General features: G+C 40.7%; 1 pseudogene; it reads right to left on the bottom strand.

The window, feature by feature from the left end:
- Positions 1 to 7621: 7621 nt before the first annotated feature.
- The window catches only part of LOC106827334 (centromere-associated protein E-like), a 79574-nt pseudogene continuing 72426 nt past the window's right edge, over positions 7622 to 14769 (bottom strand).

The following is a 14769-nucleotide window of genomic DNA, read 5'->3' as shown; positions in this document are numbered from 1 at the left end:
CCAAGAAGCCCAGCCACTCTGAGGCAACGAAATTTTCACTGGTTTTCCCCCTTCTTACACGAGAGGTTCATACTCACTTTAAACTTGGGGAGAGTTGAGATATTTTCAATATGTACTTTAGGAATGAGAGACTCCAGGAACCTTTACCCACCCCCAGTCCTGAGCGTGCGGATCAAACGCTGTGACTTGAGCCCGTGCGCCCCGCGGCTCTGGGCGCCGGGCTCCGGGCGGCCTCCCCGCCTTTCTGGGCCCGGAGTTTGGAGCCGAAGGTTTACTGTTAGGTCAACTGCACTGCCACGCTAAAACAGAGTTTTTGGGAAAATGAGTTGCAAACATGGCCTGAAATGGTAAATTCCAACATGAAAAGCAAACGTGATGGCTTTCTTACTGTAAACACTGGAATCAAAGTGTTAATTTTTCGTTATCAGAGGCAGAGCATTTTCGGGAATTCTGTCTTCATGAACCCGGAAGAAAAATGTTCACTGAAAAATCCTCTCTTCTTTGGTTATTTTGAAAAACTTAAGATACCAGACTTCCAAATGCACCCTAATCCTGATCTAACTGCTAAGATTTCCTGAAATAAGTAACGTGCAGAGCAAAGCAACACATAAAAATTAAACATCTCCTTTTCCCAGTCCATTTAAAGTTTCATTGAAAAAATACCAGGAAATCTTACTTTAGAGTAGCAGCAGGTGGATGGCGTCCTCCAGGTCACTGCGCGAGCGGCAAACGGAGACCGACCTTCGTGCAGACAAGTCAGGCGCTTAATGATGAATGCTGGGATGTGTAGTTCAGGTTTCTTCCGAGTTTGCTGGTTCTGTTTCCTTGAGTTTTTAAGGATTCGCACATTGGTATACTCAATGTGTGTACGTGCTGCCGTCTAGTGGAGCTCAGGTCGAACTGCTAACTCCGAGTAAACGGTGAAAAGCGGAAAAAGCCCCCGCAGCATGCTCAGGACTGGAAACCACTCCCTTGGCTTTGACCCCTCTCAGTCCCTGTCGTTTGTGTCTACTACGTGCCGTTCTGCGGTGTTCAAGATGGAATGAGGCAGAAGTCGCATGTGGAAGACGGCAGAGCCGCGAAACAGAAGGAGCCCAGGTCACTGAAGACACTAGAGCCTTCTCTCCTGGCCCTTGACATGATTGCTGAGAGGGCAGCACACGTTCTCTCGCGTTGAAGGTATGGTTGTGGTTCTCTTGTGACGCGCCGTCTCTTCTAACACTAATACACGCTTAGTGGCGGAATGCAGGCGTCCTGACTGCACTGGCGGTGGCGTCAGGGAGCAGGTTGAGCCTCAGTGGGAGTGTGGAGGCTTCAAGGAAAGAACATGCTGGGTAAGAGCAAAAAACCAAGTCTGGCTGAAGAGAACAGAGACACAAGAAGGAAAAGAAAGGACTGGGTCACGTGAGCCCTCTACACTAGGCTTCGTAACTCCAACTTTCTCAGGCAGGTAACTGAGCAGAGTGAGTGTGTAGGTTGTTTGTGCACGTGCTGTTTAAGTGGCTTCACTCAGCACCCACCCAACTCACTTTCACCTGCCTCCTACACTGTAAGGGTGATAAATAAATGACAAGCAGTAGGCTATATTGGAGGATATGAGGAAGCCATTTGGTTTGAAACTAATTTGACCTGACCTTGTTTTTCCAGAAAGGTCTGTTGAGCATGCATTGTACATCTGCTTTAAACGCTTACAATGTCCCAAAGACAAGAACAATGCCCTTAAAGATAAGGAGGTAGCTTCCCCCCACATCGGCATTTCCTTTAATATGCATCTCTCCCTAAACTAAGGATTAATTATGGACCTGCTGTGCTCACTGTGTGACCACCCACCTTGTGACCACTGACCTACTGACCTCTGACCTGCTGGGCCAGCAAAGCATCTCACGATAATTGTAAAAGGGATATTCCTGCCATATATGATGGATGCTCTTTGTTCCAAGACTGTGTATAACCACTCGGTACACCCCACTTCTTTGGTGCCCTTCCTTCCTTGGGGGAGGAAGGCCCCAGGCTAGTCCTCAGACCTGACTCATAATAAATTCACCCCAATTTTGATTTGTAGATTGATGTGGATTATTTGTGTCAAGGGGCTGAAAACAAAACTCTCAAATTGCCAGCTTCCTTTGCTGCTAGGGTTGGCCAATGAAATGTGGGCTGGAGTTTCTGAGGAGGCCTTTCTTCTTGGATAGAAAGGCCTTTGGCTTTTGCTCCTTCCTTTTTTGAGGGGGGGGGGCGGTCCTGGAACGTGGATATGATGCCTTGGGACCTAGCAGCCATTTTGTGACTTGGTCTGAGGTCAGAGGCACACACTAAGGACAATAGGGAAGAAAAGGAACCTAGTTCCTTGAAGACAGGCTTAAGACAAAATCCCTAAAGTAACTCCTCTGGACTTCTTATGTGAGAAAAATAAACTTTAGTCACTTTTCAGGTTTTTTGTTCTTGGAGCTAAGTGTATCCGTAACAGTCACAGTGGTTAAGAACAGACTGTGGAGTCAGAAAGATGCAGGTAAGTCCCACATCTTTCCCTCACCAGCTAAGTGAGTAAGTTACCCAGCTGACCAAACCTGTTTCACATCTGTAAAATGAAGGTAGGCATAGCACCTACCTCAGGGATGTTGTGAGGAGGAAGGACTTGGCATGTACAATAGTTGTTACATTTGTACTTAAAAATGTGAATGATTATTAGAAATTCAATTATAATGGATGGTAAAAATTACCCTTAAAGATTTTTTAAAACCCTGCCCTAGTTTCTGCTTGTGTTCACATAAGGTCTTTGGTAAAACTGTCTCTCATTGCCCCACTGTAGCTTCTAACACTGGGTCTAATGACTGTAATCACACGCAGCTGTGCTCCTTGTGTTCCTAACAACATCTTTCCTTTCTTTTTTTTTTATGCTTTTTTTTTGGTGAGGAAGACTGGCCCTGAGTTAACATGTTACCAATCTTCCTTTTTTTTTTTTCCTCCCCAAAGCTCCAGTACATAGGTGTATATCCTAGTTGTAGGTCATTTTAGCTCTTCTATGTGAGACACTGCTACAGCATGGCTTGATGAGCGGTGGTAGGTCCACGCTCAGGATCTGAACCAGTGAGCCCCACACCACCAAAGCAGAACATGCGAACTTAACCACTTGGCCATGGGGCCAGCGCCAATACCTTTCCTTTGACTTTTGAGGATTTTGGAATAGACTTTTTATGAATATGAGAGTTCCCTAATCAAGGCCAACTCAGGTACCTCTTTCTCGATGCAGCTGTCTTCAGCCTCCCTTTATTCACAGATCTTCAACAATTATGCTTACTCTACGACCGCCTAAGTCACATGGTATTGCAGATATTTGCTTACCCCCTGTATAGTCAGTGGACTAAATTTGTTTAAGGTTAGGGACCATATCTTTTTCACCCTTACATTGTGATCAGCTCATATTAAAAGTATGAGTTATTTGTTTTCCAGCTACAACATGAGTCCCACAAAGGCAGTGCCTTTCGGTGCCTAGACCAGTGATCAGCACACAGTAGAAGGTAGTTAAATATTTGAGTATGAATGGCAGGCTCTCAATAAGTTTCCTGAACATGATTCTGCTAGGCTCTCAAGAAAATGTTTCCTATGAACAATACTGTATTTTGTCTTCTCTGGTCCTGACTTGACTTTTCAGATTTTAGCGTCGTCTGACCATCTTACTGCTTTTTAACATTCTCGCAAGTTTCCATTGCTAACTTTCATCATTGTTCCTTCACAATCTTTCATCATGACACTGAAACTCAGGTCATAAGAGTTAAGCAACATTCTGAGGGAGACATCAGCAAGATGGAGGAATACAAAGTCCCAGCTCTTCTTCCCTGACAGAGACACTGTCTTAACAGCAATACATGGACCAAAGTATCTTTGTGAGAACTTCAGAAGCCAGGTAAGAAGTTGCAGTCCCCTGGGTAAGGGCAAAGCTAACAACTTCCACCCTGAAACTAGGCAGAAGAGCCCTTTCATTTTCCCTGCGACCACCTCTCCCCCAAGCCAGCACAGCTCACCCCTGCTTACAGCTCCTCCATCGTGAGGAGCAGGGGAAAGAAAAGAGAGGAAAATTCATTCACAGTTCCGTCTTTTTGGAGAGCTGCCTGAAGGACTGGTTTCTGTCTCACTTGACCCGAACTGCTGATGGAACTGGCATGGTCTGGCACCAGACAGAGCCTAGCGTGGCTCAGCACCATCAGGAGTAGGTGCCCAACTCGAAGCTTCATCCTCGGGAGGGAGGGAGGGAGGAGAGCAGAGCGTGTGTCTTATGTGCCAGCGTTTTGGAGGGCTGCCATTGGGACTGGTTTCTATCTCACCTGATTTGGGGTGCTGATGGGAGCTGACGTAATTTGGATGCCTGGGGGCCAATGAGAACAAAGGAGAGTGGGGTGGCTTCCTGCTGCAGCACCAAAGAAGCTGCAGTACTACAGACAGATATTAGAGGGAGCAAGAGATTATGAGCTCCTGAAAAAGAAACTGGCAAACCTCTCTAATTGGCAAATCACACACACAAGCCTAGAGAGTCACATCTGCCCAAAAGCTTTCAGAGGGCCCACAATCTATAACTGGGCTGACTGATGAAGGTCTTCCCCTGTATGAAGCAGCCCATAAAGACTGGAAGAGGTGGCTATTTTTCAAATGCATAAAAGTCAGCAAAAAAATCAAAAGGCACACAAAGAAACAGAGAAACACGATGCAATCAAAGAAACAAACTAAATCTCCAGAAACCAACTCCAAAGAAATGGTGACCTATGAACAAATACCTGACAAACACTTGAAAATAATAGTTTTAAGGAAGCTCAATGATCTACAAGAGAACACCAATAGACAGCTAAATGAAATCAGGAAAATGATGCACAAACAAAATGAGAATATTAAAGAGATGGAAACTATAAAAAAGGACCAAACAGAAATTCTGGAGCTGAAGAATACAAATAACTAAAATGAAAAATTCACAGAGGGGTTCAATAGCAGACTTGATCAAGCAGAAGAATCAATAAGTTGAAACCAGGTCATATGAAATTACTCAGTTAGAGAAGAAAAAAGAAAAAAGAATAAAGAAAAGTGAAGAGAGCCTAAGGTACTTATGGGACATCAGCAAGTGGACCAATATATGCATCATGGAACTTCCAGAAGGAAAGAGAAAGGGACAAAAGATTTATTTGAGGAAATAATGGCCAAAAACTTCCCAAATCTGAGGAATGAAAGATATCCAAATTCAAGAGTTAAGCAACATTCTACTAGACTGGATATCTGAAGACTGATCTTATATATATATATAATTTCTATTGAGTTCATAAGAGTTGACATCATTGTGAAATTTCAGTTGTACATTGTTTCTTGTCTGTCACCACGTAAGTGTTCTCCTTCACCCCCTATGCCCACCCCTCACCCCCTTCCCCTGGTAACCACTGAACTGTTTTCTTTGTCCATGTGTTTGTTTATATTCCACATGTGAGTGAAATCATCTGGTGTTTGTCTTTTTCAGTCTTACTTCCCTTAGCATAATTCCCTCCAGGTCCTTCCATGTTGTTGCAAATGGGATGGATCCGTCTTCTTTTAATGGCTGAGTAGTATTCCATTGTATATATACCACATCATCTTTATCCAATCATTGGTCAATGGGCACTTGGGTTGCTTCCAGGTCTTGGCTATTGTGGATAGTGCTGCTATCAACACAGGGGTGCATATGTTCTTTGGATTATTGATTGCAAGTTGTTTAGGTAGATACCCAGTAATGGAATAACTGGATATGGTATTTCTATTTTTAGTTTTCTGAGGAACCTCCATCTTGTTTTCCATAGTGGCTATACCAGTTTGCAGTCCCACCAGCAGTGTATGAGGGTTCCCTTTTCTCCACACCCTCTCCAACTTTTGTTATTTTTAGTCTTAGTGATTATAGCCATTTAAACAGGTGTAAGGTGGTATCTTAGTGTAGTTTTGATTTGCATTTCCCTGATGATTAGTGATGTTGAACATCTTTTCATGTGTTTCTTGGCCATCTGTATATCTTCTTTGGAAAAATGTTCTTATCCCCTGATCATTTTTTGATTGTGCTGTCTTTTTGTTGTTCAGTTGTGTGAATTCCTTATATATTATGGAGATTAACTCCTTGTCAGATATATGATTTGCAAATATTTTCTCCCACTTGGTGGGCTGTCTTTTTGTTTTGATCCTAGTTTCTTTTGCCTTGCAGAAGCTCTTTAGTCTGATGAAGTCCCACTTATTTTTTTCTTCTGTTTCCCTTGTCTGAGAAGACCTGGTATTCAAAAAGATCCTTTTAAGTTTGATGTCAGTGAGTCTACTACCTATATTTTCTTCTAGGAGTTTTATGGTTTCAGGACTTATCTTCAAGTCTTTGATCCATTTTATTTTTGTGTATGGCATGAGATAATGGTCTACTTTCATTCTTTTGCATGTGGCTGTCCAGTTTTCCCAACACCATTTGTTGAAAATACTTTCCTTTCTCCATTGTATGTTCCCAGCTCCTTTGTCAAAGATTAGCTGTCCATAGATGTGTGGTTTTCCTTCTGGGCTTTCAGTTCTGTTCCACTGATCTGTGTGTCTGTTTTTGTACCAGTACCATGTCATTTTGATCACTATGGCTTTGTAGTACACTTTGAAGTCAGGGATGGTGGTACCTCCAGCTTTGTTCTTTTTTCTCAGGATTGCTTTAGCAATTTGGGGTCTTTGGTTGCCCCATATGAATTTTAGGATTCTCTGTTCTGTTTCCATGAAGAATGTCATTGGGATTCTGATTGGGATTGCATTACATCTGTAGATTGCTTTGGGTAGTATGGACATTTTAACCGTGTTTATTCTTCCAATCCATGTGCATGGAATCTCTTTCCATCTCTTTATGTCATCATCTATTTTTAAGACTGATTATATTTTTAATGGCCTTAAAGTCGTTTTATTACCCAGGTGAACATACCTACTACTTTGCAATACTCTTATTCAGTGGAGGAGTGAACATCGTAGAGAATCAACCTGCAGCTCTGTAATCATGTCTGGTTTGGGTGCAGAGGAGAAACCAAACTCCCAAGGGACAGGCCTGAGGGACAGCGTTATAGGAAGGCACAGTTTCACTTCACCCTAGTGAACCTGTGACAGTGTGTTAAGGTAAGGGAAATAACCAATTCATAGACTTTAACAGTGATGGCTATGATACAATTAATAATCTCTCCCTTTGAATAAGTCTTCTTACCAAAGAGCCAAGAATGCCTTGAAATCACTAACTCTGTTCTAAACCTTATGCAACTTGCTGTTTTATATGGTTTTTCAAAGTCATATGATATAAAAGTACTATCAGATACTCTCTAAAACCACAGTTCTTAACCTCTTATAGAGTAACAGACCTCTCAGAGAGTATGTTATAAGAAAGTAGGGACCCTAGTATCCTAGAAAACTGAATCCACACACAAAAGATAAAATTTCAGAGGTTTTACAGATTGTGTGAAGCCCATCCATAGATGCTTTATGTGTTGCGGGGAGCCCAGGTTTAGGAATTTTGTTAATTAAATGATGCTTTAATTTATGTATTATCTAAGTCACATGTGGATAACGAGATTAATGAAAATGTATACATTTTATGTATACACGGAAAGACTGGAAATTTCCTTCAATAACTTTATTCTTCACAAAATATATAAATAAATAAAACAATTCAACTTCTAAAGTATTACCACATTCAGGAAGAAGGCAGTCTATCACCATTCTAAATGACTGGAATGCCTCAATTTCTAATGGCAAAGTGCAAACTGAATTGAAATTAAGTTGGACTGTGACATCATTGCCAGGGATAGAAAAATAAAGTAACAAATACAGTCATTTCTAAATAAGGAACACTAGGCCCCTAGAAAAGTGACAGCAGAGTTTACTGAGTCTTGCACTCGGGCACAGCTTGTCCTGAGGAGGCGTGCCAAGGGCCTGGCTGAGGATCCACACTCTCTGCTCCAGCAGTTTGTTCTTCTGAGAAAAAAATGGAAAGCAAAAGTCATCTTATTAAAAAACACGTTTGGTTGCAACACAACATACAGCTTATATACAGTTTACCTTACAGCTGAGGTAATGTTTTCAAATTGATAACCCATTATGTTCTCCTGCTGTTCTTTAACATCTTTTAACAGCTTCCTCTAGCATGCTCCCAGGATGAAGTAAAAATTCCTCTCCACAACCCACAAAGTCCTGCGCATCTGGCTCTTCTCTCTCTGGCTTCACCGACTTCACCCAGAGGAACCTGTGTGCACTGCGCTCTGGCCACACGTGGTTTTCCAACCCTTCCCCTGGTTACGGTCTCTCCCAGCTGGGCCGACCCTGTTCCCTCTGCCTGAATCGCCTTCCCCTCCCCTCTTTGTTAAGCTAACTCACCTTAACCTGTTAGATCTCAGTCCCCTTCTTCAAGGAAGACTTCCTTATGTTCCTAAAACAACCTATTAAAAACTCATAGGCTTTTGAACTCTAGAACTGTACCTTTTTTGACTACTTGATCACTGTCTATACCCACTAGACTGTGAACTCCAGGAAGGCAGGGGCCATATCTGGTTTGGTTATCAATGTACCATCAGGGTGCAATATGTGACACATAGGTGGAGACCAAAAATTTCTGTTCATTGAATGAATATGTAAATGATATAAGTCTATGATCTGGCTTGTGTAAAATGAATATAATGCTACTGGAAATACTGGCCCATTGAATTGATAAGAAGGTCTTTTGCAGTAAAAGTAGTTATGTTTGTAGGATGGTGTCTCTCTGTGTCCTCGAGAGCTGCTTGTCTATCTGAGGGAAAAGTTGAAGGTTCAGGAGGCAGAATAAGACTTCCCTCGGGGTAAAAAGTGATTTCACTTCAGTGCTGTGCTTTGGAGAAACTTCTCACAGAGACAGCAAATGACATCTCTGCAGAGCAGCTTCTCCATGACATCTTCTCTTGTCTAAACTTGCCCTTTGGGGCCACAGGTGACAAATGAGTTCCAACCGTTATCCCCGATCCCCAAGTAACCAGTATATTTACCCACCTGGGCGGAGGCCTAGACTTGAGTTATCAAAATAGCGAACTGGGTGAGGTGCTGGGAAAGACTTTGATCGGCCATCAAAAAACCAAGATTTCGGTGAGTCCTTTGGCACAGGATCTTGTAAATTCTGTTCCTTGCATTGAGAAGGCGTATGCTGTCTCTCTTGAGAAGCTGGTCCGGTCGCTTTAGGAGACTTTGGAGAATTCTCACAAGTCACTTCTTTGTGAGCTTCTCTTTTAAGAGTTCTCTCCTTCCACATTTTGACCTCATTGGAAAGATGATGATTATTGCTTAAATGTGGGGAAAAATAAAAGAGACTGTAAGACTGCTCAATTCCAGAAATATATTCATATTTACATAAAATTTTTTTTCTTAATTGTGGTAAAATATATGTGACATATAATTTACCATTTTATCATATTTACATTTTAATTTCAACCTAATGCTTCCTAAGTTTGGATTATTTCCACAGTTCAGAAAATGAAATGAGGTCAATATAAATTGAAAAATTGTACTAAATCTCCGTGATCACAGAATCTTGAAAAGTATGATATTAGGTTTCAAATGAATCAGTGATGTCGTCCAGCATGGTTTATCTACTGATACTCTGTGGCAATAATTTGATAAGTTAGTCTTCTGGATGGATGAATCTTTAATGTACCTTTGTTATTTTAAAAGATATATTACACTGTGCTTTTCTGGATTACTTATAGTGTTGCTTCCCACAGGAAATGCTGCCTGCATTTATTCACTCCTTCAGAGAAGCCTGGGAAGCAATCCTAGGCCCTGCTCTCCTTTCTTTGATCAGTCAGCCAAGTGTGTTGATACAACCTCACACTTTTGGGTTCCCCCCCATTCTGCTCTAGCAGCTAGAGACGCCGTATGAGCTCATTAGGCCCCAGCTTAAAATCCTCCAGTGGTGGTAATCCTCCCGTTACATTTAGGAGACCACCCCAGCTGCCTCAGAATGACCTGCAATGTGTAATCTGGACCAGTGGCCTCTGGCATCGCATCTTGCACTTACTCTGCCTCATTCTGTATGCTCTGGCCACACTGCATGTCTTTCTGTTCCACTTTCCTCTTTGACTCAAAGCCTGTGCACATGCTGTTCCCTCAGCCTAGAAGGCTTAGCCATCTCTCCTGTCATCAAGCCTAACTGCTACTCATTTTCAGATCTACTCTTACATATTAGTTTCTTGATCACCGCCCCTCCCCACATCTAGATAAGGTCTGATCCCTCTGTTGGACCCTTTCATAATGTCCTGTTTGCTTTTTTTGTTGTTTAATAGCCTCACACAGAACAGTAGCTATTTGCATATTTATTTAATGCCTATTTTTCTTCTATTGCATCATTAGTAAAGATTAGCACAAGATTCTAATCTTTGGTAGAAGCCAATTAATTAAATTTTTTACAACTGTTTATAAAGGTTAATGGGCTACAATAATGGACCTCAGGGATTCTCCTTTGAGTAAAGCCTCACTGACTTGGGCATATTTGTGGCATATTTAAGCTCCCCTCAAAGATCTTGGTTTACTTTTTGGTTCTTGGCTTAGTTAAAAACAGGCTTAGCTAAAATCAGTTGATGGGCCAGCCCTGTGGCCTAGTGGTTAAGTTCCGGGCACTCCACTTTGGCAGCCTGGGTTTGGTTCTCGAGTGTGGACCCACATCACTCTGTTAGTGGCCATGCTGTGCTGGCAGCCCACATACTAAAAATAGAGGAAGATTGGCATGTTAGCTCAGGGCGAATCTTCCTCAGGAAAAAAAAAAGGTCAGTTGATGGATAGCAAACCTCTGGAATGGTGCTACCATATTCTCATTCCTTTTAAAAAAGACACATTACATGAGCTCTAAAAATTACTTCCCCTATATGTGTGAGGGGTTGCCCACTGCAAAAAATATATATGCATGTGTAGGCATCATCCTCTCCCACACGTACCACCATAAGCATAATTCCTGTATCAGGTAAGCAGATCTTACCTTAACAGTTCATTCCTTTGCTTTGTTAACTGTTCATTTTGCTGCTTTAACTTAGAAATTTCCTTTTCTAGCCATATATATTCACTTTTCAAAATAAAAGCTTTTGTGAGTTGTACAATGCCGCTGCCACCCCCACAGGTTAAGGGTTTCCTTGAAGGCTGAGAATCAGTATGTTCTGATATCACTGTGGGAGGCAAACACACAGACAGGTGATAATTTTAATTATCTCCAAAGTTCACAATAAAGCAAACATTAGTAAGTTCAATAAATCACTATAAAAAACAAAACATCTCAGCACCATCTCCCTGAACGTCATCCTTGACTTCCTCCTCTTCCCTCACCTCCTATGCCAATTCCATCATGGATTCTAAGTATCTGCGGAACCCCTGCTTCTCTCCACCCACTACCTCCACCACCACCACCTGCTAGGATCACTCACGGTGACGGCAGCAGTCGGAGCTGCCCTTCACTGTCTACTCTCGACGCCAGTGGGGTCCCCTGGAGGGCTGCTTCCACCACACAGCGTGTGTGGGGTCCACCCCAAGGCAGTCAATGTGCTCCCAATACTCAACACGTATTTGTTAACTAAATAAACCTTAGACTGCTATTAAAGAATATACTATTCAGTATTTTACACCATATGTGTACAAGTAATGTAAAGAACTGTTTTGTAAATTTTAGGTAAAATTGCATAAAAGTGTGAGGTGCTTAGAAAGTGGAATGATCCACTGGGTCACTGACTGTTTACAAGGGAGGGGCAAGATGAGTGTGGGGAAGACACTCAATGTCCATTTCCTTTTGAATTATTCTGAATTCAGGTACAACACGTACCTGAAAGTCACAAATTAGAAGGAATCATCCTGACCCTTCTCTAACAACAAAAGTTCTATTTTTACCCCTTGAAGTTTTCCAGGTAGGAGCTGCAACTATCCTGCAATGGACACTAGGGCAGTTCAAACTAAACAAGCACCAGACAATGCGTGGACAATAATACACACAAACATCATCTTGCATTTGCCTGACATTTAGAATTTTCAGTGTGCTTTCACACACAACTTTTAGCCTGATCCTTACAAGTCTATATCCAATCTAGAAGGTCAGGCGTTCTCCTCATGATTTCACAGGCTGTTAAGTGAGGGCAGTCAGCTTAGAGAACTGTTCGTGACGTTATTTCGATGCTGGACCCACTACACAAAGCTGCCCCAAGTACTGTTCAGCATTCTCTCTTTTCAAATGAAACATAAGAGACAGAAATATGGGAAAAGATACAGTTTGAGGAATGTATATGCAGAAATTTGATGATTAGATTTGAAAACTGTATCTAAGATAAGTTTCAAAGAGTTTGCCAGTAAGCATCAAGTCTGTATTTTCAGTACCAACAACAAGTAGGATAATATTTACTGTATACTGACTATGTTTTTACAGTGCACATGGTTAAAATCTATTAAGATATGCTTGTGTTTTATTGGGAAGGGTACGTCTACCTTGACAGGTAAGTCATTCTTGTATACTACTGAAGGTATCTTCACTAATATGTAAAGATCTGATAGCGCACAGGTTACATTCATAGTTTTTAAGAATCTATAATGGATAAATAGTTGAGATTACAGGAAACTTAAGGAGGTATCACAGGATAAATATGATCTCAATGAATTCATTTTAAAAATAGTTCTTTATAAATTAGTGATTAACAGGTTTATTCTTGACTGTCATATATATAATAGCAGTCTTCAAAATGTGTAAGTATACTGAGAAGTAAGATGGAAAAAGATCTGGAAATATCAGCATTTTCTACTTACTTGAAGTATCTTGGGCCTGCTGATTTCGTCTAAGATTTTCTCTCAATAGCCTTATAACTTCTTTTTGATGTTCTACAGTGGCTTTTGTACAAGTAATTCTATTAAGAATAACAACAGAAATATGTAAAAGGCCAGCAACTAATTTTTAATGGAAGAATAAACAGAACTGCTGTCAAGAATTTTCTGATAAGATACATCACATTGATATGATATGCATAAGCAGCAGTAGGTAAGCCCTCACGATACCCCCTGGTATCATGCACTTTATAGCCATAAATAACACCATCAAATTGGAAGTGTTCTGTTTGGCTGCAGGGGCAATTTTTTTTTAACATTGAGAAACCAATTCTTTTAAAATTTCTGAAAGCCCAATAGGTATCATTAACTGGATATTGAGCAAAATTACATTCAGGGGCACCATAAAACAAATAATTGGGTTGTTATCATGAGGTCCTAGAAACCTCTTGAAGGTACAACAATTACCAAAGCGTAAAACCAAAAGCACCTTCTGTATACACTGTAAGGAAAGCACACTCGACTGCAGCTCTGATCTGAGGTGACACAGTCAGAGGTCACAGTCTGCTCATTGCACCCAGGAGAAAAAGACATTCTGTTAATTATTTGCTTGAGTGTTAATTGGCAATGCTAAATTATGAGACTTTCTGCCTTTCTTAGAGACTGAAAGTATCTGCTGATTCTATTCTATATAAAATTGCTTTGCATTTATTTAAAAAAATTTTTTTCTTTTGAGGAAGATTAGCCCTGAGCTAACATCTGCCACCAATCCTCTTTTTGCTGAGGAGGACTGGCCCTGAGCTAACATCGGTGCCCATCTTCCTCTACTTTATATGTGGGATGCCTACCACAGCATGGCTTGACAGGTGATGTGTAGGTCCACACCTAGGATGGTGAACCCTGGGCCACCGAAGTGGAATGTGCAAACTTAACCACCGTGCCGCTGGGCTGGCCACTAAAATTGCCTTTTTAATGATGCTCCACTAAAACCAACAGTCCTATCAATAGAAGGCTGGTTAGAATGCATGAAGATTCAGAGTGCGACTTTTTGGGCAAAATTAGATATCATCATTAAACATTTATTAAACATTTACAGGAAGAATAAAAAGTGTGAGGAGTCAGAGGTGACATATTAATAAGTGGCAACATTATATTTCTAATTCAGTTTCCTTGACTCTCTGTTTAATGTTCTTTTCATTATGCTATACCACAAAGAACTTTAGGCATGCTATTGTATATGGTACTATACATAAATAAATCAATAAAAAGGGAATATGCTCTTGGGCACTAAGTACTACAATTTAAAAGGAAATAAAACCTTACACAAAAATACAATAGGAAGAACAAATGAAATTAAGAGAACCAACAGAAACCTTAGACAAACTGCTAAAAACACACACACGTTCTTAATATTCACTTTCAAACAAAAAAGGCCATTTTTAAGCTGTTCCTATATGATTGAACAAGAAGTATCCAAAGACATAGTATGTCAGTAATTGATCAGAATTGTGCTTGTTTTCAAAACCTTTGCATACATAATGAGAATTTAATAACTTTAAAATCTGTAGATGTTTGTATTTATTTTATAAAAAGCAATAACAATATCTTAATATATTTTAAATTTATACAGTTTAGAAAGGAAATTTAAGCTACTAAAGTCATATTCAATTAAGACAAAGACATACTCCTTTTCAAACTCCTTGGCATTTCTCATCTTCTCTAGGTCTATTTTCACCAGCTTTGTTTTGAGCTCTTCAATTTCTTCTTTATAGGGCTTAGCTCCTAAAGCAACTTTGTCCTAAAGGTTTTAGAGAAAAGAGAAATAAAGTAATTTTAGAGCAGTTTCAAAGACTTGTTAACTACCTAATATAGTAGGAACATTTTAAAACAGCAAACTCCAAACATATGAAAAGGAGGAAAGGCACAAATTTTAACCCTAAAATGAGTAACAAATAGATATTT

The sequence above is a fragment of the Equus asinus genome, unplaced genomic scaffold, assembly GCF_041296235.1.
Source record: "Equus asinus isolate D_3611 breed Donkey unplaced genomic scaffold, EquAss-T2T_v2 contig_803, whole genome shotgun sequence".
Lineage (NCBI taxonomy): Eukaryota > Metazoa > Chordata > Mammalia > Perissodactyla > Equidae > Equus > Equus asinus.
The sequence above is the reverse complement of the archived record's forward strand: the minus strand, read 5'-3'. Positions and strand labels throughout refer to the sequence as shown.